Raw genomic sequence first — 26,477 nt, 5'->3', positions numbered from 1 at the left:
ACACTAACAAAAATGGCGGAAAGTGCTGGATATTTTTTGGAGGGCAGTCACTTTAATATCACATGAAATATATTTTGAGAAGGCAGACTCCGATCTCTTACCCTCTGGTGATGTCCTATACACATTGTATCAACGATTAATACATTTTTTGGCCCAAATATATTCTTTGGAGATGTTTTGGGAAGAATTCAGGGCAGCAAGAGAAATCGTGACCCACAATTTTCTATCATTTTTGAACTTTGTTATTTTGAAAAAGAATGCTGCAGTTAATAATGATAACCTTATGTCGTGTTTTGAACACTGTTCGATTTATTTCTGAATTTGAATGTGTGTATAGTGGGACACACGAGAAATTTGAATATAGTAGTTCTGGATGCAAACATATTCCTACAAATATCATAAAAATGACATAATATAAGTTCAATATGGGTATTATTTATTGGTGCACACAAGATTATTTTGCCCATTTTCTAGATATAATGCATTTTCGTTTGCCTAATTTGAGTAAATTAGTGGCCAAATGAATCAAAGTAAGGAAGAAAACGGTAAACGCCCGAACAGGGACTCGAACCCTGGACCGTTAGGTTAAAAGCCTAACGCTCTACCAGCTGAGCTATCCGGGCACACTTCCTGCCTACCTGGAAAACCTAGTCATATATCTCCCATTTATGGAATAAATTCAAGCGTTCTTTCTCTGAACACTGACAAAAATGGAGGAAAGTGCTGCATATTTTTTGGAGGGCAGTCAATTTAATATCACAGTAATTATATTTTGAGAAGGAAGACTCCGATCTCTTACCCGCTGGTGATGTCCTATACACATTGTATCAACGATTAATACATTTTGTGGCAAAATATATATTCTTTGAAGTTGTTTTGGGCAGAATTCATGGCAGAAAGAGCAGCACTTTTTTTATTATTTGAACTTTGTTATTTTGAAACAAAATGCTGCAATTATTAGTGATAAGCTTATGTCGTGTCATATATCTCCCATATATGTAATAAATTCAAGCGTTCTTTCTCTGAACACTGACAAAAATGGCGGAAAGTGCTGGATATTTTTTGGAGGGCAGTCACTTTAGTATCACATGAAATATATTTTGAGAAGGTAGACTCCGATCTCTTACCCGCTGGTGATGTCCTATACACATTGTATCAACGATTAATACATTTTGTGGCAAAATATATATTCTTCGGAGATATTTTGGGCAGAATTCAGGGCAGCAAGAGAAATCGTGACCCACTTTTTACTATCATTTTTGAACTTTGTTATTTTGAAATAAAATGCTGCAATTATTAGTGATAAGCTTATGTCGTGTCTTGAACAGTGTTCGATTTATTTCTGAATTTGAATGTGTGTATAGTGGGACACACGAGAAATTTGAATATAGTCGTTCTGGATGCAAACATATTCCTACAAATATCATAAAAACGACATAATATATGTTCAGTATAGGTATTAGTTGTTGGTGCACACAAGATTATTTTGCCTATTTTCTAGATATAATGCATTTCATTTGCCTAATTTGAATCATTTAGTGTCCAAACGAATCAAAGTAAGGAAGAAAACGGTAACCGCCCGAACAGGGACTCGAACCCTGGACCGTTAGGTTAAAAGCCTAACGCTCTACCAGCTGAGCTATCCGGGCACACTTCCTGCCTACCTGGAAAACCTAGTCATATATCTCCCATTTATGGAATAAATTCAAGCGTTCTTTCTCTGAACACTGACAAAAATGGAGGAAAGTGCTGCGTATTTTTTGGAGGGCAGTCAATTTAATATCACAGTAATTATATTTTGAGAAGGAAGACTCCGATCTCTTACCCGCTGGTGATGTCCTATACACATTGTATCAACGATTAATACATTTTTTGGCAAAATATATATTCTTTAAAGTTGTTTTGGGCAGAATTCATGGCAGAAAGAGCAGCACTTTTTTTTATTATTTGAACTTTGTTATTTTGAAACAAAATGCTGCACTTATTAGTGATAAGCTTATGTCGTGTCATATATCTCCCATATATGTAATAAATTCAAGCGTTCTTTCTCTGAACACTGACAAAAATGGCGGAAAGTGCTGGATATTTTTTGGAGGGCAGTCACTTTAGTATCACATGAAATATATTTTGAGAAGGAAGACTCCGATCTCTTAGCCGCTGGTGATGTCCTATACACATTGTATCAACGATTAATACATTTTGTGGCAAAATATATATTCTTCGGAGATATTTTGGGCAGAATTCAGGGCAGCAAGAGAAATCGTGACCCACTTTTTACTATCATTTTTGAACTTTGTTATTTTGAAATAAAATGCTGCAATTATTAGTGATAAGCTTATGTCGTGTCTTGAACAGTGTTCGATTTATTTCTGAATTTGAATGTGTGTATAGTGGGACACACGAGAAATTTGAATATAGTCGTTCTGGATGCAAACATATTCCTACAAATATCATAAAAACGACATAACATATGTTCAGTATAGGTATTAGTTGTTGGTGCACACAAGATTATTTTGCCTATTTTCTAGATATAATGCATTTCATTTGCCTAATTTGAATCATTTAGTGTCCAAACGAATCAAAGTAAGGAAGAAAACGGTAACCGCCCGAACAGGGACTCGAACCCTGGACCGTTAGGTTAAAAGCCAAACGCTCTACCAGCTGAGCATTCCGGGCACACTTACTGCCTACCTGGAAAACCTAGTCATATATCTCCCATGTATGTAATAAATTCAAGCGTTCTTTTTCTGAACACTGACAAAAATGGCGGAAAGTGCTGGATATTTTTTGGAGGGCAGTCACTTTAATATCACACCAAATATATTTTGAGAAGGCAGACTACGATCTCTTACCCGCTGGTGATGTCCTATACACATTGTATCAACGATTAATACATTTTGTGGCAAAATATATATTCTTTGGAGATGTTTTGGGCAGAATTCAGGGCAGCAAGAGAAATCGTGACCCACTTTTTACTATCATTTTTGAACTTTGTTATTTTGAAATAAAATGCTGCAATTATTAGTGATAAGCTTATGTCGTGTCTTGAACACTGTTCGATTTATTTCTGAATTTGAATGTGTGTATAGTGGGACACACGAGAAATTTGAATATAGTCGTTCTGGATGCAAACATATTCCTACAAATATCATAAAAATGACATAATATAAGTTCAATATGGGTATAAGTTGTTGGTGCACATAAGATTATTTTGCCCATTTTCTAGATATAATGCATTTTCGTTTGCCTAATTTGAATCATTTAGTGGCCAAACGAATCAAAGTAAGGAAGAAAACGGTAACCGCCCGAACAGGGACTCGAACCCTGGACCGTTAGGTTAAAAGCCTAACGCTCTACCAGCTCAGCTTTCCGGGCACAGTTACTCCAAACGTGGAAAACCTTGTCATATATCGCCATATATGTAATAAATTCAAGCGTTCTTTCTCTGCACACTGACAAAAATGGCGGAAAGTGCTGGATATTTAATTTAATATCACATGAAATATATTTTGAGAAGGCAGACTCCGATCTCTTACCCGCTGGTGATGTCCTATACACATTGTATCAACGATTAATACATTTTGTGGCCCAAATATATTCTTTGGAGATGTTTTGGGCAGAATTCAGGGCAGCAAGAGAAATCGTGACCCACTATTTTCTATCATTTTTGAACTTTGTTATTTTGAAATAGAATGCTGCAATTAATAATGATAAGCTTATGTCGTGGGCAGAATTCAGAACACTGCCTACCTGGAAAACCTAGTCATATATCTCCCATATATGTAATAAATTCAAGCGTTCTTTCTCTGAACACTGACAAAAATGGCGGAAAGTGCTGGATATTTTTTGGAGGGCAGTCACTTTAATATCACATGAAATATATTTTGAGAAGGCAGACTACGATCTCTTACCCGCTGGTGATGTCCTATACACATTGTATCAACGATTAATACATTTTGTGGCAAAATATATATTCTTTGGAGATGTTTTGGGCAGAATTCAGGGCAGCAAGAGAAATCGTGACCCACTTTTTACTATCATTTTTGAACTTTGTTATTTTGAAATAAAATGCTGCAATTATTAGTGATAAGCGTATGTCGTGTCTTGAACACTGTTCGATTTATTTCTGAATTTGAATGTGTGTATAGTGGGACACACGAGAAATTTGAATATAGTCGTTCTGGATTCCTACAAATATCATAAAAATGACATAATATAAGTTCAATATGGGTATTATTTATTGGTGCACACAAGATTATTTTGCCCATTTTCTAGATATAATGCATTTTCGTTTGCCTAATTTGAGTAATCTAGTGGCCAAATGAATCAAAGTAAGGAAGAAAACGGTAACCGCCCGAACAGGGACTCGAACCCTTGACCGTTAGGTTAAAAGCCTAACGCTCTACCAGCTGAGCTATCCGGGCACACTTACTGTCTACCTGGAAAACCTAGTCATATATCTCCCATATATGTAATAAATTCAAGCGTTCTTTCTCTGAACACTAACAAAAATGGCGGAAAGTGCTGGATATTTTTTGGAGGGCAGTCACTTTAATATCACATGAAATATATTTTGAGAAGGCAGACTCCGATCTCTTACCCTCTGGTGATGTCCTATACACATTGTATCAACGATTAATACATTTTTTGGCCCAAATATATTCTTTGGAGATGTTTTGGGAAGAATTCAGGGCAGCAAGAGAAATCGTGACCCACAATTTTCTATCATTTTTGAACTTTGTTATTTTGAAAAAGAATGCTGCAGTTAATAATGATAACCTTATGTCGTGTTTTGAACACTGTTCGATTTATTTCTGAATTTGAATGTGTGTATAGTGGGACACACGAGAAATTTGAATATAGTAGTTCTGGATGCAAACATATTCCTACAAATATCATAAAAATGACATAATATAAGTTCAATATGGGTATTATTTATTGGTGCACACAAGATTATTTTGCCCATTTTCTAGATATAATGCATTTTCGTTTGCCTAATTTGAGTAAATTAGTGGCCAAATGAATCAAAGTAAGGAAGAAAACGGTAAACGCCCGAACAGGGACTCGAACCCTGGACCGTTAGGTTAAAAGCCTAACGCTCTACCAGCTGAGCTATCCGGGCACACTTCCTGCCTACCTGGAAAACCTAGTCATATATCTCCCATTTATGGAATAAATTCAAGCGTTCTTTCTCTGAACACTGACAAAAATGGAGGAAAGTGCTGCATATTTTTTGGAGGGCAGTCAATTTAATATCACAGTAATTATATTTTGAGAAGGAAGACTCCGATCTCTTACCCGCTGGTGATGTCCTATACACATTGTATCAACGATTAATACATTTTGTGGCAAAATATATATTCTTTGAAGTTGTTTTGGGCAGAATTCATGGCAGAAAGAGCAGCACTTTTTTTATTATTTGAACTTTGTTATTTTGAAACAAAATGCTGCAATTATTAGTGATAAGCTTATGTCGTGTCATATATCTCCCATATATGTAATAAATTCAAGCGTTCTTTCTCTGAACACTGACAAAAATGGCGGAAAGTGCTGGATATTTTTTGGAGGGCAGTCACTTTAGTATCACATGAAATATATTTTGAGAAGGTAGACTCCGATCTCTTACCCGCTGGTGATGTCCTATACACATTGTATCAACGATTAATACATTTTGTGGCAAAATATATATTCTTCGGAGATATTTTGGGCAGAATTCAGGGCAGCAAGATAAATCGTGACCCACTTTTTACTATCATTTTTGAACTTTGTTATTTTGAAATAAAATGCTGCAATTATTAGTGATAAGCTTATGTCGTGTCTTGAACAGTGTTCGATTTATTTCTGAATTTGAATGTGTGTATAGTGGGACACACGAGAAATTTGAATATAGTCGTTCTGGATGCAAACATATTCCTACAAATATCATAAAAACGACATAATATATGTTCAGTATAGGTATTAGTTGTTGGTGCACACAAGATTATTTTGCCTATTTTCTAGATATAATGCATTTCATTTGCCTAATTTGAATCATTTAGTGTCCAAACGAATCAAAGTAAGGAAGAAAACGGTAACCGCCCGAACAGGGACTCGAACCCTGGACCGTTAGGTTAAAAGCCTAACGCTCTACCAGCTGAGCTATCCGGGCACACTTCCTGCCTACCTGGAAAACCTAGTCATATATCTCCCATTTATGGAATAAATTCAAGCGTTCTTTCTCTGAACACTGACAAAAATGGCGGAAAGTGCTGCATATTTTTTGGAGGGCAGTCAATTTAATATCACAGTAATTATATTTTGAGAAGGAAGACTCCGATCTCTTACCCGCTGGTGATGTCCTATACACATTGTATCAACGATTAATACATTTTTTGGCAAAATATATATTCTTTAAAGTTGTTTTGGGCAGAATTCATGGCAGAAAGAGCAGCGCTTTTTTTTATTATTTGAACTTTGTTATTTTGAAACAAAATGCTGCACTTATTAGTGATAAGCTTATGTCGTGTCATATATCTCCCATATATGTAATAAATTCAAGCGTTCTTTCTCTGAACACTGACAAAAATGGCGGAAAGTGCTGGATATTTTTTGGAGGGCAGTCACTTTAGTATCACATGAAATATATTTTGAGAAGGAAGACTCCGATCTCTTACCCGCTGGTGATGTCCTATACACATTGTATCAACGATTAATACATTTTGTGGCAAAATATATATTCTTCGGAGATATTTTGGGCAGAATTCAGGGCAGCAAGAGAAATCGTGACCCACTTTTTACTATCATTTTTGAACTTTGTTATTTTGAAATAAAATGCTGCAATTATTAGTGATAAGCTTATGTCGTGTCTTGAACAGTGTTCGATTTATTTCTGAATTTGAATGTGTGTATAGTGGGACACACGAGAAATTTGAATATAGTCGTTCTGGATGCAAACATATTCCTACAAATATCATAAAAACGACATAACATATGTTCAGTATAGGTATTAGTTGTTGGTGCACACAAGATTATTTTGCCTATTTTCTAGATATAATGCATTTCATTTGCCTAATTTGAATCATTTAGTGTCCAAACGAATCAAAGTAAGGAAGAAAACGGTAACCGCCCGAACAGGGACTCGAACCCTGGACCGTTAGGTTAAAAGCCAAACGCTCTACCAGCTGAGCATTCCGGGCACACTTACTGCCTACCTGGAAAACCTAGTCATATATCTCCCATGTATGTAATAAATTCAAGCGTTCTTTTTCTGAACACTGACAAAAATGGCGGAAAGTGCTGGATATTTTTTGGAGGGCAGTCACTTTAATATCACACCAAATATATTTTGAGAAGGCAGACTACGATCTCTTACCCGCTGGTGATGTCCTATACACATTGTATCAACGATTAATACATTTTGTGGCAAAATATATATTCTTTGGAGATGTTTTGGGCAGAATTCAGGGCAGCAAGAGAAATCGTGACCCACTTTTTACTATCATTTTTGAACTTTGTTATTTTGAAATAAAATGCTGCAATTATTAGTGATAAGCTTATGTCGTGTCTTGAACACTGTTCGATTTATTTCTGAATTTGAATGTGTGTATAGTGGGACACACGAGAAATTTGAATATAGTCGTTCTGGATGCAAACATATTCCTACAAATATCATAAAAATGACATAATATAAGTTCAATATGGGTATAAGTTGTTGGTGCACATAAGATTATTTTGCCCATTTTCTAGATATAATGCATTTTCGTTTGCCTAATTTGAATGATTTAGTGGCCAAACGAATCAAAGTAAGGAAGAAAACGGTAACCGCCCGAACAGGGACTCGAACCCTGGACCGTTAGGTTAAAAGCCTAACGCTCTACCAGCTCAGCTTTCCGGGCACAGTTACTCCAAACGTGGAAAACCTTGTCATATAACGCCATATATGTAATAAATTCAAGCGTTCTTTCTCTGAACACTGACAAAAATGGCGGAAAGTGCTGGATATTTAATTTAATATCACATGAAATATATTTTGAGAAGGCAGACTCCGATCTCTTACCCGCTGGTGATGTCCTATACACATTGTATCAACGATTAATACATTTTGTGGCCCAAATATATTCTTTGGAGATGTTTTGGGCAGAATTCAGGGCAGCAAGAGAAATCGTGACCCACTATTTTCTATCATTTTTGAACTTTGTTATTTTGAAATAGAATGCTGCAATTAATAATGATAAGCTTATGTCGTGGGCAGAATTCAGAACACTGCCTACCTAGAAAACCTAGTCATATATCTCCCATATATGTAATAAATTCAAGCGTTCTTTCTCTGAACACTGACAAAAATGGCGGAAAGTGCTGGATATTTTTTGGAGGGCAGTCACTTTAATATCACATGAAATATATTTTGAGAAGACAGACTACGATCTCTTACCCGCTGGTGATGTCCTATACACATTGTATCAACGATTAATACATTTTGTGGCAAAATATATATTCTTTGGAGATGTTTTGGGCAGAATTCAGGGCAGCAAGAGAAATCGTGACCCACTTTTTACTATCATTTTTGAACTTTGTTATTTTGAAATAAAATGCTGCAATTATTAGTGATAAGCGTATGTCGTGTCTTGAACACTGTTCGATTTATTTCTGAATTTGAATGTGTGTATAGTGGGACACACGAGAAATTTGAATATAGTCGTTCTGGATTCCTACAAATATCATAAAAATGACATAATATAAGTTCAATATGGGTATTATTTATTGGTGCACACAAGATTATTTTGCCCATTTTCTAGATATAATGCATTTTCGTTTGCCTAATTTGAGTAATCTAGTGGCCAAATGAATCAAAGTAAGGAAGAAAACGGTAACCGCCCGAACAGGGACTCGAACCCTTGACCGTTAGGTTAAAAGCCTAACGCTCTACCAGCTGAGCTATCCGGGCACACTTCCTGCCTACCTGGAAAACCTAGTCATATATCTCCCATATATGTAATAAATTCAAGCGTTCTTTCTCTGAACACTGACAAAAATGGCGGAAAGTGCTGGATATTTAATTTAATATCACATGAAATATATTTTGAGAAGGCAGACTCCGATCTCTTACCCGCTGGTGATGTCCTATACACATTGTATCAACGATTAATACATTTTGTGGCCCAAATATATTCTTTGGAGATGTTTTGGGCAGAATTCAGGGCAGCAAGAGAAATCGTGACCCACTATTTTCTATCATTTTTGAACTTTGTTATTTTGAAATAGAATGCTGCAATTAATAATGATAAGCTTATGTCGTGGGCAGAATTCAGAACACTGCCTACCTAGAAAACCTAGTCATATATCTCCCATATATGTAATAAATTCAAGCGTTCTTTCTCTGAACACTGACAAAAATGGCGGAAAGTGCTGGATATTTTTTGGAGGGCAGTCACTTTAATATCACATGAAATATATTTTGAGAAGACAGACTACGATCTCTTACCCGCTGGTGATGTCCTATACACATTGTATCAACGATTAATACATTTTGTGGCAAAATATATATTCTTTGGAGATGTTTTGGGCAGAATTCAGGGCAGCAAGAGAAATCGTGACCCACTTTTTACTATCATTTTTGAACTTTGTTATTTTGAAATAAAATGCTGCAATTATTAGTGATAAGCGTATGTCGTGTCTTGAACACTGTTCGATTTATTTCTGAATTTGAATGTGTGTATAGTGGGACACACGAGAAATTTGAATATAGTCGTTCTGGATTCCTACAAATATCATAAAAATGACATAATATAAGTTCAATATGTGTATTATTTATTGGTGCACACAAGATTATTTTGCCCATTTTCTAGATATAATGCATTTTCGTTTGCCTAATTTGAGTAATCTAGTGGCCAAATGAATCAAAGTAAGGAAGAAAACGGTAACCGCCCGAACAGGGACTCGAACCCTTGACCGTTAGGTTAAAAGCCTAACGCTCTACCAGCTGAGCTATCCGGGCACACTTCCTGCCTACCTGGAAAACCTAGTCATATATCTCCCATTTATGGAATAAATTCAAGCGTTCTTTCTCTGAACACTGACAAAAATGGAGGAAAGTGCTGCATATTTTTTGGAGGGCAGTCAATTTAATATCACAGTAATTATATTTTGAGAAGGAAGACTCCGATCTCTTACCCGCTGGTGATGTCCTATACACATTGTATCAACGATTAATACATTTTTTGGCAAAATATATATTCTTTAAAGTTGTTTTGGGCAGAATTCATGGCAGAAAGAGCAGCACTTTTTTTTATTATTTGAACTTTGTTATTTTGAAACAAAATGCTGCAATTATTAGTGATAAGCTTATGTCGTGTCATATATCTCCCATATATGTAATAAATTCAAGCGTTCTTTCTCTGAACACTGACAAAAATGGCGGAAAGTGCTGGATATTTTTTGGAGGGCAGTCACTTTAGTATCACATGAAATATATTTTGAGAAGGAAGACTCCGATCTCTTACCCGCTGGTGATGTCCTATACACATTGTATCAACGATTAATACATTTTGTGGCAAAATATATATTCTTCGGAGATATTTTGGGCAGAATTCAGGGCAGCAAGAGAAATCGTGACCCACTTTTTACTATCATTTTTGAACTTTGTTATTTTGAAATAAAATGCTGCAATTATTAGTGATAAGCTTATGTCGTGTCTTGAACAGTGTTCGATTTATTTCTGAATTTGAATGTGTGTATAGTGGGACACACGAGAAATTTGAATATAGTCGTTCTGGATGCAAACATATTCCTACAAATATCATAAAAACGACATAATATATGTTCAGTATAGGTATTAGTTGTTGGTGCACACAAGATTATTTTGCCTATTTTCTAGATATAATGCATTTGATTTGCCTAATTTGAATCATTTAGTGTCCAAACGAATCAAAGTAAGGAAGAAAACGGTAACCGCCCGAACAGGGACTCGAACCCTGGACCGTTAGGTTAAAAGCCAAACGCTGTACCAGCTGAGCATTCCGGGCACACTTACTGCCTACCTGGAAAACCTAGTCATATATCTCCCATGTATGTAATAAATTCAAGCGTTCTTTTTCTGAACACTGACAAAAATGGCGGAAAGTGCTGGATATTTTTTGGAGGGCAGTCACTTTAATATCACACCAAATATATTTTGAGAAGGCAGACTACGATCTCTTACCCGCTGGTGATGTCCTATACACATTGTATCAACGATTAATACATTTTGTGGCAAAATATATATTCTTTGGAGATGTTTTGGGCAGAATTCAGGGCAGCAAGAGAAATCGTGACCCACTTTTTACTATCATTTTTGAACTTTGTTATTTTGAAATAAAATGCTGCAATTATTAGTGATAAGCTTATGTCGTGTCTTGAACACTGTTCGATTTATTTCTGAACTTGAATGTGTGTATAGTGGGACACACGAGAAATTTGAATATAGTCGTTCTGGATGCAAACATATTCCTACAAATATCATAAAAATGACATAATATAAGTTCAATATGGGTATAAGTTGTTGGTGCACATAAGATTATTTTGCCCATTTTCTAGATATAATGCATTTTCGTTTGCCTAATTTGAATCATTTAGTGGCCAAACGAATCAAAGTAAGGAAGAAAACGGTAACCGCCCGAACAGGGACTCGAACCCTGGACCGTTAGGTTAAAAGCCTAACGCTCTACCAGCTCAGCTTTCCGGGCACAGTTACTCCAAACGTGGAAAACCTTGTCATATATCGCCATATATGTAATAAATTCAAGCGTTCTTTCTCTGAACACTGACAAAAATGGCGGAAAGTGCTGGATATTTAATTTAATATCACATGAAATATATTTTGAGAAGGCAGACTCCGATCTCTTACCCGCTGGTGATGTCCTATACACATTGTATCAACGATTAATACATTTTGTGGCCCAAATATATTCTTTGGAGATGTTTTGGGCAGAATTCAGGGCAGCAAGAGAAATCGTGACCCACTATTTTCTATCATTTTTGAACTTTGTTATTTTGAAATAGAATGCTGCAATTAATAATGATAAGCTTATGTCGTGGGCAGAATTCAGAACACTGCCTACCTGGAAAACCTAGTCATATATCTCCCATATATGTAATAAATTCAAGCGTTCTTTCTCTGAACACTGACAAAAATGGCGGAAAGTGCTGGATATTTTTTGGAGGGCAGTCACTTTAATATCACATGAAATATATTTTGAGAAGGCAGACTACGATCTCTTACCCGCTGGTGATGTCCTATACACATTGTATCAACGATTAATACATTTTGTGGCAAAATATATATTCTTTGGAGATGTTTTGGGCAGAATTCAGGGCAGCAAGAGAAATCGTGACCCACTTTTTACTATCATTTTTGAACTTTGTTATTTTGAAATAAAATGCTGCAATTATTAGTGATAAGCGTATGTCGTGTCTTGAACACTGTTCGATTTATTTCTGAATTTGAATGTGTGTATAGTGGGACACACGAGAAATTTGAATATAGTCGTTCTGGATTCCTACAAATATCATAAAAATGACATAATATAAGTTCAATATGGGTATTATTTATTGGTGCACACAAGATTATTTTGCCCATTTTCTAGATATAATGCATTTTCGTTTGCCTAATTTGAGTAATCTAGTGGCCAAATGAATCAAAGTAAGGAAGAAAACGGTAACCGCCCGAACAGGGACTCGAACCCTGGACCGTTAGGTTAAAAGCCTAACGCTCTACCAGCTGAGCTATCCGGGCACACTTACTGTCTACCTGGAAAACCTAGTCATATATCTCCCATATATGTAATAAATTCAAGCGTTCTTTCTCTGAACACTAACAAAAATGGCGGAAAGTGCTGGATATTTTTTGGAGGGCAGTCACTTTAATATCACATGAAATATATTTTGAGAAGGCAGACTCCGATCTCTTACCCTCTGGTGATGTCCTATACAAATTGTATCAACGATTAATACATTTTTTGGCCCAAATATATTCTTTGGAGATGTTTTGGGAAGAATTCAGGGCAGCAAGAGAAATCGTGACCCACAATTTTCTATCATTTTTGAACTTTGTTATTTTGAAATAGAATGCTGCAATTAATAATGATAACCTTATGTCGTGTTTTGAACACTGTTCGATTTATTTCTGAATTTGAATGTGTGTATAGTGGGACACACGAGAAATTTGAATATAGTAGTTCTGGATGCAAACATATTCCTACAAATATCATAAAAATGACATAATATAAGTTCAATATGGGTATTATTTATTGGTGCACACAAGATTATTTTGCCCATTTTCTAGATATAATGCATTTTCGTTTGCCTAATTTGAGTAAATTAGTGGCCAAATGAATCAAAGTAAGGAAGAAAACGGTAACCGCCCGAACAGGGACTCGAACCCTTGACCGTTAGGTTAAAAGCCTAACGCTCTACCAGCTGAGCTATCCGGGCACACTTACTGTCTACCTGGAAAACCTAGTCATATATCTCCCATATATGTAATAAATTCAAGCGTTCTTTCTCTGAACACTGACAAAAATGGCGGAAAGTGCTGGATATTTAATTTAATATCACATGAAATATATTTTGAGAAGGCAGACTCCGATCTCTTACCCGCTGGTGATGTCCTATACACATTGTATCAACGATTAATACATTTTGTGGCCCAAATATATTCTTTGGAGATGTTTTGGGCAGAATTCAGGGCAGCAAGAGAAATCGTGACCCACTATTTTCTATCATTTTTGAACTTTGTTATTTTGAAATAGAATGCTGCAATTAATAATGATAAGCTTATGTCGTGGGCAGAATTCAGAACACTGCCTACCTAGAAAACCTAGTCATATATCTCCCATATATGTAATAAATTCAAGCGTTCTTTCTCTGAACACTGACAAAAATGGCGGAAAGTGCTGGATATTTTTTGGAGGGCAGTCACTTTAGTATCACATGAAATATATTTTGAGAAGGTAGACTCCGATCTCTTACCCGCTGGTGATGTCCTATACACATTGTATCAACGATTAATACATTTTGTGGCAAAATATATATTCTTCGGAGATATTTTGGGCAGAATTCAGGGCAGCAAGAGAAATCGTGACCCACTTTTTACTATCATTTTTGAACTTTGTTATTTTGAAATAAAATGCTGCAATTATTAGTGATAAGCTTATGTCGTGTCTTGAACAGTGTTCGATTTATTTCTGAATTTGAATGTGTGTATAGTGGGACACACGAGAAACTTGAATATAGTCGTTCTGGATGCAAACATATTCCTACAAATATCATAAAAACGACATAATATATGTTCAGTATAGGTATTAGTTGTTGGTGCACACAAGATTATTTTGCCTATTTTCTAGATATAATGCATTTCATTTGCCTAATTTGAATCATTTAGTGTCCAAACGAATCAAAGTAAGGAAGAAAACGGTAACCGCCCGAACAGGGACTCGAACCCTTGACCGTTAGGTTAAAAGCCTAACGCTCTACCAGCTGAGCTATCCGGGCACACTTCCTGCCTACCTGGAAAACCTAGTCATATATCTCCCATTTATGGAATAAATTCAAGCGTTCTTTCTCTGAACACTGACAAAAATGGAGGAAAGTGCTGCATATTTTTTGGAGGGCAGTCAATTTAATATCACAGTAATTATATTTTGAGAAGGAAGACTCCGATCTCTTACCCGCTGGTGATGTCCTATACACATTGTATCAACGATTAATACATTTTTTGGCAAAATATATATTCTTTAAAGTTGTTTTGGGCAGAATTCATGGCAGAAAGAGCAGTACTTTTTTTTATTATTTGAACTTTGTTATTTTGAAACAAAATGCTGCACTTATTAGTGATAAGCTTATGTCGTGTCATATATCTCCCATATATGTAATAAATTCAAGCGTTCTTTCTCTGAACACTGACAAAAATGGCGGAAAGTGCTGGATATTTTTTGGAGGGCAGTCACTTTAGTATCACATGAAATATATTTTGAGAAGGAAGACTCCGATCTCTTACCCGCTGGTGATGTCCTATACACATTGTATCAACGATTAATACATTTTGTGGCAAAATATATATTCTTCGGAGATATTTTGGGCAGAATTCAGGGCAGCAAGAGAAATCGTGACCCACTTTTTACTATCATTTTTGAACTTTGTTATTTTGAAATAAAATGCTGCAATTATTAGTGATAAGCTTATGTCGTGTCTTGAACAGTGTTCGATTTATTTCTGAATTTGAATGTGTGTATAGTGGGACACACGAGAAATTTGAATATAGTCGTTCTGGATGCAAACATATTCCTACAAATATCATAAAAACGACATAACATATGTTCAGTATAGGTATTAGTTGTTGGTGCACACAAGATTATTTTGCCTATTTTCTAGATATAATGCATTTCATTTGCCTAATTTGAATCATTTAGTGTCCAAACGAATCAAAGTAAGGAAGAAAACGGTAACCGCCCGAACAGGGACTCGAACCCTGGACCGTTAGGTTAAAAGCCAAACGCTCTACCAGCTGAGCATTCCGGGCACACTTACTGCCTACCTGGAAAACCTAGTCATATATCTCCCATGTATGTAATAAATTCAAGCGTTCTTTTTCTGAACACTGACAAAAATGGCGGAAAGTGCTGGATATTTTTTGGAGGGCAGTCACTTTAATATCACACCAAATATATTTTGAGAAGGCAGACTACGATCTCTTACCCGCTGGTGATGTCCTATACACATTGTATCAACGATTAATACATTTTGTGGCAAAATATATATTCTTTGGAGATGTTTTGGGCAGAATTCAGGGCAGCAAGAGAAATCGTGACCCACTTTTTACTATCATTTTTGAACTTTGTTATTTTGAAATAAAATGCTGCAATTATTAGTGATAAGCTTATGTCGTGTCTTGAACACTGTTCGATTTATTTCTGAATTTGAATGTGTGTATAGTGGGACACACGAGAAATTTGAATATAGTCGTTCTGGATGCAAACATATTCCTACAAATATCATAAAAATGACATAATATAAGTTCAATATGGGTATAAGTTGTTGGTGCACATAAGATTATTTTGCCCATTTTCTAGATATAATGCATTTTCGTTTGCCTAATTTGAATGATTTAGTGGCCAAACGAATCAAAGTAAGGAAGAAAACGGTAACCGCCCGAACAGGGACTCGAACCCTGGACCGTTAGGTTAAAAGCCTAACGCTCTACCAGCTCAGCTTTCCGGGCACAGTTACTCCAAACGTGGAAAACCTTGTTATATAACGCCATATATGTAATAAATTCAAGCGTTCTTTCTCTGAACACTGACAAAAATGGCGGAAAGTGCTGGATATTTAATTTAATATCACATGAAATATATTTTGAGAAGGCAGACTCCGATCTCTTACCCGCTGGTGATGTCCTATACACATTGTATCAACGATTAATACATTTTGTGGCCCAAATATATTCTTTGGAGATGTTTTGGGCAGAATTCAGGGCAGCAAGAGAAATCGTGACCCACTTTTTACTATCATTTTTGAACTTTGTTATTTTGAAATAAAATGCTGCAATTATTAGTGATAAGCGTATGTCGTGTCTTGAACACTGTTCGATTTATTTCTGAATTTGAATGTGTGTATAGTGGGACACACGAGAAATTTGAATATAGTCGTTCTGGATTCCTACAAATATCATAAAAATGACATAATATAAGTTCAATATGGGTATTATTTATTGGTGCACACAAGATTATTTTGCCCATTTTCTAGATATAATGCATTTTCGTTTGCCTAATTTGAGTAATCTAGTGGCCAAATGAATCAAAGTAAGGAAGAAAACGGTAACCGCCCGAACAGGGACTCGAACCCTTGACCGTTAGGTTAAAAGCCTAACGCTCTACCAGCTGAGCTATCCGGGCACACTTACTGCCTACCTGGAAAACCTAGTCATATATCTCCCATATATGTAATAAATTCAAGCGTTCTTTCTCTGAACACTGACAAAAATGGCGGAAAGTGCTGGATATTTAATTTAATATCACATGAAATATATTTTGAGAAGGCAGACTCCGATCTCTTACCCGCTGGTGATGTCCTATACACATTGTATCAACGATTAATACATTTTGTGGCCCAAATATATTCTTTGGAGATGTTTTGGGCAGAATTCAGGGCAGCAAGAGAAATCGTGACCCACTATTTTCTATCATTTTTGAACTTTGTTATTTTGAAATAGAATGCTGCAATTAATAATGATAAGCTTATGTCGTGGGCAGAATTCAGAACACTGCCTACCTAGAAAACCTAGTCATATATCTCCCATATATGTAATAAATTCAAGCGTTCTTTCTCTGAACACTGACAAAAATGGCGGAAAGTGCTGGATATTTTTTGGAGGGCAGTCACTTTAATATCACATGAAATATATTTTGAGAAGACAGACTACGATCTCTTACCCGCTGGTGATGTCCTATACACATTGTATCAACGATTAATACATTTTGTGGCAAAATATATATTCTTTGGAGATGTTTTGGGCAGAATTCAGGGCAGCAAGAGAAATCGTGACCCACTTTTTACTATCATTTTTGAACTTTGTTATTTTGAAATAAAATGCTGCAATTATTAGTGATAAGCGTATGTCGTGTCTTGAACACTGTTCGATTTATTTCTGAATTTGAATGTGTGTATAGTGGGACACACGAGAAATTTGAATATAGTCGTTCTGGATTCCTACAAATATCATAAAAATGACATAATATAAGTTCAATATGGGTATTATTTATTGGTGCACACAAGATTATTTTGCCCATTTTCTAGATATAATGCATTTTCGTTTGCCTAATTTGAGTAATCTAGTGGCCAAATGAATCAAAGTAAGGAAGAAAACGGTAACCGCCCGAACAGGGACTCGAACCCTTGACCGTTAGGTTAAAAGCCTAACGCTCTACCAGCTGAGCTATCCGGGCACACTTCCTGCCTACCTGGAAAACCTAGTCATATATCTCCCATTTATGGAATAAATTCAAGCGTTCTTTCTCTGAACACTGACAAAAATGGAGGAAAGTGCTGCATATTTTTTGGAGGGCAGTCAATTTAATATCACAGTAATTATATTTTGAGAAGGAAGACTCCGATCTCTTACCCGCTGGTGATGTCCTATACACATTGTATCAACGATTAATACATTTTGTGGCAAAATATATATTCTTTGAAGTAGTTTTGGGCAGAATTCATGGCAGAAAGAGCAGCACTTTTTTTATTATTTGAACTTTGTTATTTTGAAACAAAATGCTGCAATTATTAGTGATAAGCTTATGTCGTGTCATATATCTCCCATATATGTAATAAATTCAAGCGTTCTTTCTCTGAACACTGACAAAAATGGCGGAAAGTGCTGGATATTTTTTGGAGGGCAGTCACTTTAGTATCACATGAAATATATTTTGAGAAGGAAGACTCCGATCTCTTACCCGCTGGTGATGTCCTATACACATTGTATCAACGATTAATACATTTTGTGGCAAAATATATATTCTTCGGAGATATTTTGGGCAGAATTCAGGGCAGCAAGAGAAATCGTGACCCACTTTTTACTATCATTTTTGAACTTTGTTATTTTGAAATAAAATGCTGCAATTATTAGTGATAAGCTTATGTCGTGTCTTGAACAGTGTTCGATTTATTTCTGAATTTGAATGTGTGTATAGTGGGACACACGAGAAATTTGAATATAGTCGTTCTGGATGCAAACATATTCCTACAAATATCATAAAAACGACATAATATATGTTCAGTATAGGTATTAGTTGTTGGTGCACACAAGATTATTTTGCCTATTTTCTAGATATAATGCATTTCATTTGCCTAATTTGAATCATTTAGTGTCCAAACGAATCAAAGTAAGGAAGAAAACGGTAACCGCCCGAACAGGGTCTCGAACCCTGGACCGTTAGGTTAAAAGCCTAACGCTCTACCAGCTGAGCATTCCGGGCACACTTACTGCCTACCTGGAAAACCTAGTCATATATCTCCCATGTATGTAATAAATTCAAGCGTTCTTTTTCTGAACACTGACAAAAATGGCGGAAAGTGCTGGATATTTTTTGGAGGGCAGTCACTTTAATATCACATGAAATATATTTTGAGAAGGCAGACTACGATCTCTTACCCGCTGGTGATGTCCTATACACATTGTATCAACGATTAATACATTTTGTGGCAAAATATATATTCTTTGGAGATGTTTTGGGCAGAATTCAGGGCAGCAAGAGAAATCGTGACCCACTTTTTACTATCATTTTTGAACTTTGTTATTTTGAAATAAAATGCTGCAATTATTAGTGATAAGCGTATGTCGTGTCTTGAACACTGTTCGATTTATTTCTGAATTTGAATGTGTGTATAGTGGGACACACGAGAAATTTGAATATAGTCGTTCTGGATTCCTACAAATATCATAAAAATGACATAATATAAGTTCAATATGGGTATTATTTATTGGTGCACACAAGATTATTTTGCCCATTTTCTAGATATAATGCATTTTCGTTTGCCTAATTTGAGTAATCTAGTGGCCAAATGAATCAAAGTAAGGAAGAAAACGGTAACCGCCCGAACAGGGACTCGAACCCTTGACCGTTAGGTTAAAAGCCTAACGCTCTACCAGCTGAGCTATCCGGGCACACTTACTGTCTACCTGGAAAACCTAGTCATATATCTCCCATATATGTAATAAATTCAAGCGTTCTTTCTCTGAACACTGACAAAAATGGCGGAAAGTGCTGGATATTTAATTTAATATCACATGAAATATATTTTGAGAAGGCAGACTCCGATCTCTTACCCGCTGGTGATGTCCTATACACATTGTATCAACGATTAATACATTTTGTGGCCCAAATATATTCTTTGGAGATGTTTTGGGCAGAATTCAGGGCAGCAAGAGAAATCGTGACCCACTATTTTCTATCATTTTTGAACTTTGTTATTTTGAAATAGAATGCTGCAATTAATAATGATAAGCTTATGTCGTGGGCAGAATTCAGAACACTGCCTACCTAGAAAACCTAGTCATATATCTCCCATATATGTAATAAATTCAAGCGTTCTTTCTCTGAACACTGACAAAAATGGCGGAAAGTGCTGGATATTTTTTGGAGGGCAGTCACTTTAGTATCACATGAAATATATTTTGAGAAGGTAGACTCCGATCTCTTACCCGCTGGTGATGTCCTATACACATTGTATCAACGATTAATACATTTTGTGGCAAAATATATATTCTTCGGAGATATTTTGGGCAGAATTCAGGGCAGCAAGAGAAATCGTGACCCACTTTTTACTATCATTTTTGAACTTTGTTATTTTGAAATAAAATGCTGCAATTATTAGTGATAAGCTTATGTCGTGTCTTGAACAGTGTTCGATTTATTTCTGAATTTGAATGTGTGTATAGTGGGACACACGAGAAACTTGAATATAGTCGTTCTGGATGCAAACATATTCCTACAAATATCATAAAAACGACATAATATATGTTCAGTATAGGTATTAGTTGTTGGTGCACACAAGATTATTTTGCCTATTTTCTAGATATAATGCATTTCATTTGCCTAATTTGAATCATTTAGTGTCCAAACGAATCAAAGTAAGGAAGAAAACGGTAACCGCCCGAACAGGGACTCGAACCCTGGACCGTTAGGTTAAAAGCCTAACGCTCTACCAGCTGAGCTATCCGGGCACACTTCCTGCCTACCTGGAAAACCTAGTCATATATCTCCCATTTATGGAATAAATTCAAGCGTTCTTTCTCTGAACACTGACAAAAATGGAGGAAAGTGCTGCATATTTTTTGGAGGGCAGTCAATTTAATATCACAGTAATTATATTTTGAGAAGGAAGACTCCGATCTCTTACCCGCTGGTGATGTCCTATACACATTGTATCAACGATTAATACATTTTTTGGCAAAATATATATTCTTTAAAGTTGTTTTGGGCAGAATTCATGGCAGAAAGAGCAGCACTTTTTTTTATTATTTGAACTTTGTTATTTTGAAACAAAATGCTGCACTTATTAGTGATAAGCTTATGTCGTGTCATATATCTCCCATATATGTAATAAATTCAAGCGTTCTTTCTCTGAACACTGACAAAAATGGCGGAAAGTGCTGGATATTTTTTGGAGGGCAGTCACTTTAGTATCACATGAAATATATTTTGAGAAGGAAGACTCCGATCTCTTACCCGCTGGTGATGTCCTATACACATTGTATCAACGATTAATACATTTTGTGGCAAAATATATATTCTTCGGAGATATTTTGGGCAGAATTCAGGGCAGCAAGAGAAATCGTGACCCACTTTTTACTATCATTTTTGAACTTTGTTATTTTGAAATAAAATGCTGCAATTATTAGTGATAAGCTTATGTCGTGTCTTGAACAGTGTTCGATTTATTTCTGAATTTGAATGTGTGTATAGTGGGACACACGAGAAATTTGAATATAGTCGTTCTGGATGCAAACATATTCCTACAAATATCATAAAAACGACATAACATATGTTCAGTATAGGTATTAGTTGTTGGTGCACACAAGATTATTTTGCCTATTTTCTAGATATAATGCATTTCATTTGCCTAATTTGAATCATTTAGTGTCCAAACGAATCAAAGTAAGGAAGAAAACGGTAACCGCCCGAACAGGGACTCGAACCCTGGACCGTTAGGTTAAAAGCCAAACGCTCTACCAGCTGAGCATTCCGGGCACACTTACTGCCTACCTGGAAAACCTAGTCATATATCTCCCATGTATGTAATAAATTCAAGCGTTCTTTTTCTGAACACTGACAAAAATGGCGGAAAGTGCTGGATATTTTTTGGAGGGCAGTCACTTTAATATCACACCAAATATATTTTGAGAAGGCAGACTACGATCTCTTACCCGCTGGTGATGTCCTATACACATTGTATCAACGATTAATACATTTTGTGGCAAAATATATATTCTTTGGAGATGTTTTGGGCAGAATTCAGGGCAGCAAGAGAAATCGTGACCCACTTTTTACTATCATTTTTGAACTTTGTTATTTTGAAATAAAATGCTGCAATTATTAGTGATAAGCTTATGTCGTGTCTTGAACACTGTTCGATTTATTTCTGAATTTGAATGTGTGTATAGTGGGACACACGAGAAATTTGAATATAGTCGTTCTGGATGCAAACATATTCCTACAAATATCATAAAAATGACATAATATAAGTTCAATATGGGTATAAGTTGTTGGTGCACATAAGATTATTTTGCCCATTTTCTAGATATAATGCATTTTCGTTTGCCTAATTTGAATGATTTAGTGGCCAAACGAATCAAAGTAAGGAAGAAAACGGTAACCGCCCGAACAGGGACTCGAACCCTGGACCGTTAGGTTAAAAGCCTAACGCTCTACCAGCTCAGCTTTCCGGGCACAGTTACTCCAAACGTGGAAAACCTTGTCATATAACGCCATATATGTAATAAATTCAAGCGTTCTTTCTCTGAACACTGACAAAAATGGCGGAAAGTGCTGGATATTTAATTTAATATCACATGAAATATATTTTGAGAAGGCAGACTCCGATCTCTTACCCGCTGGTGATGTCCTATACACATTGTATCAACGATTAATACATTTTGTGGCCCAAATATATTCTTTGGAGATGTTTTGGGCAGAATTCAGGGCAGCAAGAGAAATCGTGACCCACTATTTTCTATCATTTTTGAACTTTGTTATTTTGAAATAGAATGCTGCAATTAATAATGATAAGCTTATGTCGTGGGCAGAATTCAGAACACTGCCTACCTAGAAAACCTAGTCATATATCTCCCATATATGTAATAAATTCAAGCGTTCTTTCTCTGAACACTGACAAAAATGGCGGAAAGTGCTGGATATTTTTTGGAGGGCAGTCACTTTAATATCACATGAAATATATTTTGAGAAGACAGACTACGATCTCTTACCCGCTGGTGATGTCCTATACACATTGTATCAACGATTAATACATTTTGTGGCAAAATATATATTCTTTGGAGATGTTTTGGGCAGAATTCAGGGCAGCAAGAGAAATCGTGACCCACTTTTTACTATCATTTTTGAACTTTGTTATTTTGAAATAAAATGCTGCAATTATTAGTGATAAGCGTATGTCGTGTCTTGAACACTGTTCGATTTATTTCTGAATTTGAATGTGTGTATAGTGGGACACACGAGAAATTTGAATATAGTCGTTCTGGATTCCTACAAATATCATAAAAATGACATAATATAAGTTCAATATGGGTATTATTTATTGGTGCACACAAGATTATTTTGCCCATTTTCTAGATATAATGCATTTTCGTTTGCCTAATTTGAGTAATCTAGTGGCCAAATGAATCAAAGTAAGGAAGAAAACGGTAACCGCCCGAACAGGGACTCGAACCCTTGACCGTTAGGTTAAAAGCCTAACGCTCTACCAGCTGAGCTATCCGGGCACACTTCCTGCCTACCTGGAAAACCTAGTCATATATCTCCCATTTATGGAATAAATTCAAGCGTTCTTTCTCTGAACACTGACAAAAATGGAGGAAAGTGCTGCATATTTTTTGGAGGGCAGTCAATTTAATATCACAGTAATTATATTTTGAGAAGGAAGACTCCGATCTCTTACCCGCTGGTGATGTCCTATACACATTGTATCAACGATTAATACATTTTTTGGCAAAATATATATTCTTTAAAGTTGTTTTGGGCAGAATTCATGGCAGAAAGAGCAGCACTTTTTTTTATTATTTGAACTTTGTTATTTTGAAACAAAATGCTGCAATTATTAGTGATAAGCTTATGTCGTGTCATATATCTCCCATATATGTAATAAATTCAAGCGTTCTTTCTCTGAACACTGACAAAAATGGCGGAAAGTGCTGGATATTTTTTGGAGGGCAGTGACTTTAGTATCACATGAAATATATTTTGAGAAGGAAGACTCCGATCTCTTACCCGCTGGTGATGTCCTATACACATTGTATCAACGATTAATACATTTTGTGGCAAAATATATATTCTTCGGAGATATTTTGGGCAGAATTCAGGGCAGCAAGAGAAATCGTGACCCACTTTTTACTATCATTTTTGAACTTTGTTATTTTGAAATAAAATGCTGCAATTATTAGTGATAAGCTTATGTCGTGTCTTGAACAGTGTTCGATTTATTTCTGAATTTGAATGTGTGTATAGTGGGACACACGAGAAATTTGAATATAGTCGTTCTGGATGCAAACATATTCCTACAAATATCATAAAAACGACATAATATATGTTCAGTATAGGTATTAGTTGTTGGTGCACACAAGATTATTTTGCCTATTTTCTAGATATAATGCATTTCATTTGCCTAATTTGAATCATTTAGTGTCCAAACGAATCAAAGTAAGGAAGAAAACGGTAACCGCCCGAACAGGGACTCGAACCCTGGACCGTTAGGTTAAAAGCCAAACGCTGTACCAGCTGAGCATTCCGGGCACACTTACTGCCTACCTGGAAAACCTAGTCATATATCTCCCATGTATGTAATAAATTCAAGCGTTCTTTTTCTGAACACTGACAAAAATGGCGGAAAGTGCTGGATATTTTTTGGAGGGCAGTCACTTTAATATCACACCAAATATATTTTGAGAAGGCAGACTACGATCTCTTACCCGCTGGTGATGTCCTATACACATTGTATCAACGATTAATACATTTTGTGGCAAAATATATATTCTTTGGAGATGTTTTGGGCAGAATTCAGGGCAGCAAGAGAAATCGTGACCCACTTTTTACTATCATTTTTGAACTTTGTTATTTTGAAATAAAATGCTGCAATTATTAGTGATAAGCTTATGTCGTGTCTTGAACACTGTTCGATTTATTTCTGAACTTGAATGTGTGTATAGTGGGACACACGAGAAATTTGAATATAGTCGTTCTGGATGCAAACATATTCCTACAAATATCATAAAAATGACATAATATAAGTTCAATATGGGTATAAGTTGTTGGTGCACATAAGATTATTTTGCCCATTTTCTAGATATAATGCATTTACGTTTGCCTAATTTGAATCATTTAGTGGCCAAACGAATCAAAGTAAGGAAGAAAACGGTAACCGCCCGAACAGGGACTCGAACCCTGGACCGTTAGGTTAAAAGCCTAACGCTCTACCAGCTCAGCTTTCCGGGCACAGTTACTCCAAACGTGGAAAACCTTGTCATATATCGCCATATATGTAATAAATTCAAGCGTTCTTTCTCTGAACACTGACAAAAATGGCGGAAAGTGCTGGATATTTAATTTAATATCACATGAAATATATTTTGAGAAGGCAGACTCCGATCTCTTACCCGCTGGTGATGTCCTATACACATTGTATCAACGATTAATACATTTTGTGGCAAAATATATATTCTTTGGAGATGTTTTGGGCAGAATTCAGGGCAGCAAGAGAAATCGTGACCCACTTTTTACTATCATTTTTGAACTTTGTTATTTTGAAATAAAATGCTGCAATTATTAGTGATAAGCGTATGTCGTGTCTTGAACACTGTTCGATTTATTTCTGAATTTGAATGTGTGTATAGTGGGACACACGAGAAATTTGAATATAGTCGTTCTGGATTCCTACAAATATCATAAAAATGACATAATATAAGTTCAATATGGGTATTATTTATTGGTGCACACAAGATTATTTTGCCCATTTTCTAGATATAATGCATTTTCGTTTGCCTAATTTGAGTAATCTAGTGGCCAAATGAATCAAAGTAAGGAAGAAAACGGTAACCGCCCGAACAGGGACTCGAACCCTGGACCGTTAGGTTAAAAGCCTAACGCTCTACCAGCTGAGCTATCCGGGCACACTTACTGTCTACCTGGAAAACCTAGTCATATATCTCCCATATATGTAATAAATTCAAGCGTTCTTTCTCTGAACACTAACAAAAATGGCGGAAAGTGCTGGATATTTTTTGGAGGGCAGTCACTTTAATATCACATGAAATATATTTTGAGAAGGCAGACTCCGATCTCTTACCCTCTGGTGATGTCCTATACAAATTGTATCAACGATTAATACATTTTTTGGCCCAAATATATTCTTTGGAGATGTTTTGGGAAGAATTCAGGGCAGCAAGAGAAATCGTGACCCACAATTTTCTATCATTTTTGAACTTTGTTATTTTGAAATAAAATGCTGCAATTATTAGTGATAAGCTTATGTCGTGTCTTGAACAGTGTTCGATTTATTTCTGAATTTGAATGTGTGTATAGTGGGACACACGAGAAATTTGAATATAGTCGTTCTGGATGCAAACATATTCCTACAAATATCATAAAAACGACATAATATATGTTCAGTATAGGTATTAGTTGTTGGTGCACACAAGATTATTTTGCCTATTTTCTAGATATAATGCATTTCATTTGCCTAAT

At 35.9% G+C, this 26,477-nt stretch overlaps 16 non-coding genes across 16 annotated transcripts; all 16 read right to left on the bottom strand.

Annotated features, from left to right (window-relative positions):
- Window positions 1-550: 550 nt before the first annotated feature.
- On the bottom strand, window positions 551-623 carry TRNAK-UUU (transfer RNA lysine (anticodon UUU)). Its single transcript has one exon. It is a non-coding gene; the product is annotated as a tRNA-Lys (tRNA).
- Window positions 624-1,576: 953 nt separating this feature from the next.
- On the bottom strand, window positions 1,577-1,649 carry TRNAK-UUU (transfer RNA lysine (anticodon UUU)). Its single transcript has one exon. It is a non-coding gene; the product is annotated as a tRNA-Lys (tRNA).
- Window positions 1,650-4,351: 2,702 nt separating this feature from the next.
- Window positions 4,352-4,424, bottom strand: TRNAK-UUU (transfer RNA lysine (anticodon UUU)). The gene has a single exon. It is a non-coding gene; the product is annotated as a tRNA-Lys (tRNA).
- A 625-nt stretch (window positions 4,425-5,049) lies between these two features.
- TRNAK-UUU (transfer RNA lysine (anticodon UUU)) lies at window positions 5,050-5,122 on the bottom strand. Its single transcript has one exon. It is a non-coding gene; the product is annotated as a tRNA-Lys (tRNA).
- A 953-nt stretch (window positions 5,123-6,075) lies between these two features.
- Window positions 6,076-6,148, bottom strand: TRNAK-UUU (transfer RNA lysine (anticodon UUU)). Its single transcript has one exon. It is a non-coding gene; the product is annotated as a tRNA-Lys (tRNA).
- A 2,702-nt stretch (window positions 6,149-8,850) lies between these two features.
- On the bottom strand, window positions 8,851-8,923 carry TRNAK-UUU (transfer RNA lysine (anticodon UUU)). The gene has a single exon. It is a non-coding gene; the product is annotated as a tRNA-Lys (tRNA).
- Window positions 8,924-9,900: 977 nt separating this feature from the next.
- Window positions 9,901-9,973, bottom strand: TRNAK-UUU (transfer RNA lysine (anticodon UUU)). Its single transcript has one exon. It is a non-coding gene; the product is annotated as a tRNA-Lys (tRNA).
- Window positions 9,974-12,675: 2,702 nt separating this feature from the next.
- Window positions 12,676-12,748, bottom strand: TRNAK-UUU (transfer RNA lysine (anticodon UUU)). Its single transcript has one exon. It is a non-coding gene; the product is annotated as a tRNA-Lys (tRNA).
- Window positions 12,749-13,373: 625 nt separating this feature from the next.
- Window positions 13,374-13,446, bottom strand: TRNAK-UUU (transfer RNA lysine (anticodon UUU)). The gene has a single exon. It is a non-coding gene; the product is annotated as a tRNA-Lys (tRNA).
- A 986-nt stretch (window positions 13,447-14,432) lies between these two features.
- On the bottom strand, window positions 14,433-14,505 carry TRNAK-UUU (transfer RNA lysine (anticodon UUU)). The gene has a single exon. It is a non-coding gene; the product is annotated as a tRNA-Lys (tRNA).
- A 2,326-nt stretch (window positions 14,506-16,831) lies between these two features.
- On the bottom strand, window positions 16,832-16,904 carry TRNAK-UUU (transfer RNA lysine (anticodon UUU)). Its single transcript has one exon. It is a non-coding gene; the product is annotated as a tRNA-Lys (tRNA).
- Window positions 16,905-17,881: 977 nt separating this feature from the next.
- TRNAK-UUU (transfer RNA lysine (anticodon UUU)) lies at window positions 17,882-17,954 on the bottom strand. Its single transcript has one exon. It is a non-coding gene; the product is annotated as a tRNA-Lys (tRNA).
- A 1,642-nt stretch (window positions 17,955-19,596) lies between these two features.
- Window positions 19,597-19,669, bottom strand: TRNAK-UUU (transfer RNA lysine (anticodon UUU)). Its single transcript has one exon. It is a non-coding gene; the product is annotated as a tRNA-Lys (tRNA).
- Window positions 19,670-20,655: 986 nt separating this feature from the next.
- Window positions 20,656-20,728, bottom strand: TRNAK-UUU (transfer RNA lysine (anticodon UUU)). Its single transcript has one exon. It is a non-coding gene; the product is annotated as a tRNA-Lys (tRNA).
- A 2,702-nt stretch (window positions 20,729-23,430) lies between these two features.
- Window positions 23,431-23,503, bottom strand: TRNAK-UUU (transfer RNA lysine (anticodon UUU)). The gene has a single exon. It is a non-coding gene; the product is annotated as a tRNA-Lys (tRNA).
- A 2,327-nt stretch (window positions 23,504-25,830) lies between these two features.
- On the bottom strand, window positions 25,831-25,903 carry TRNAK-UUU (transfer RNA lysine (anticodon UUU)). The gene has a single exon. It is a non-coding gene; the product is annotated as a tRNA-Lys (tRNA).
- Window positions 25,904-26,477: the final 574 nt, after the last annotated feature.

This window comes from Lepisma saccharinum, chromosome 2, assembly GCF_977018435.1.
Source record: "Lepisma saccharinum chromosome 2, izLepSacc3.1, whole genome shotgun sequence".
Classification (NCBI taxonomy): Eukaryota; Metazoa; Arthropoda; class Insecta; order Zygentoma; family Lepismatidae; genus Lepisma; species Lepisma saccharinum.
This window is presented reverse-complemented; position numbering and strand designations above follow the sequence as displayed.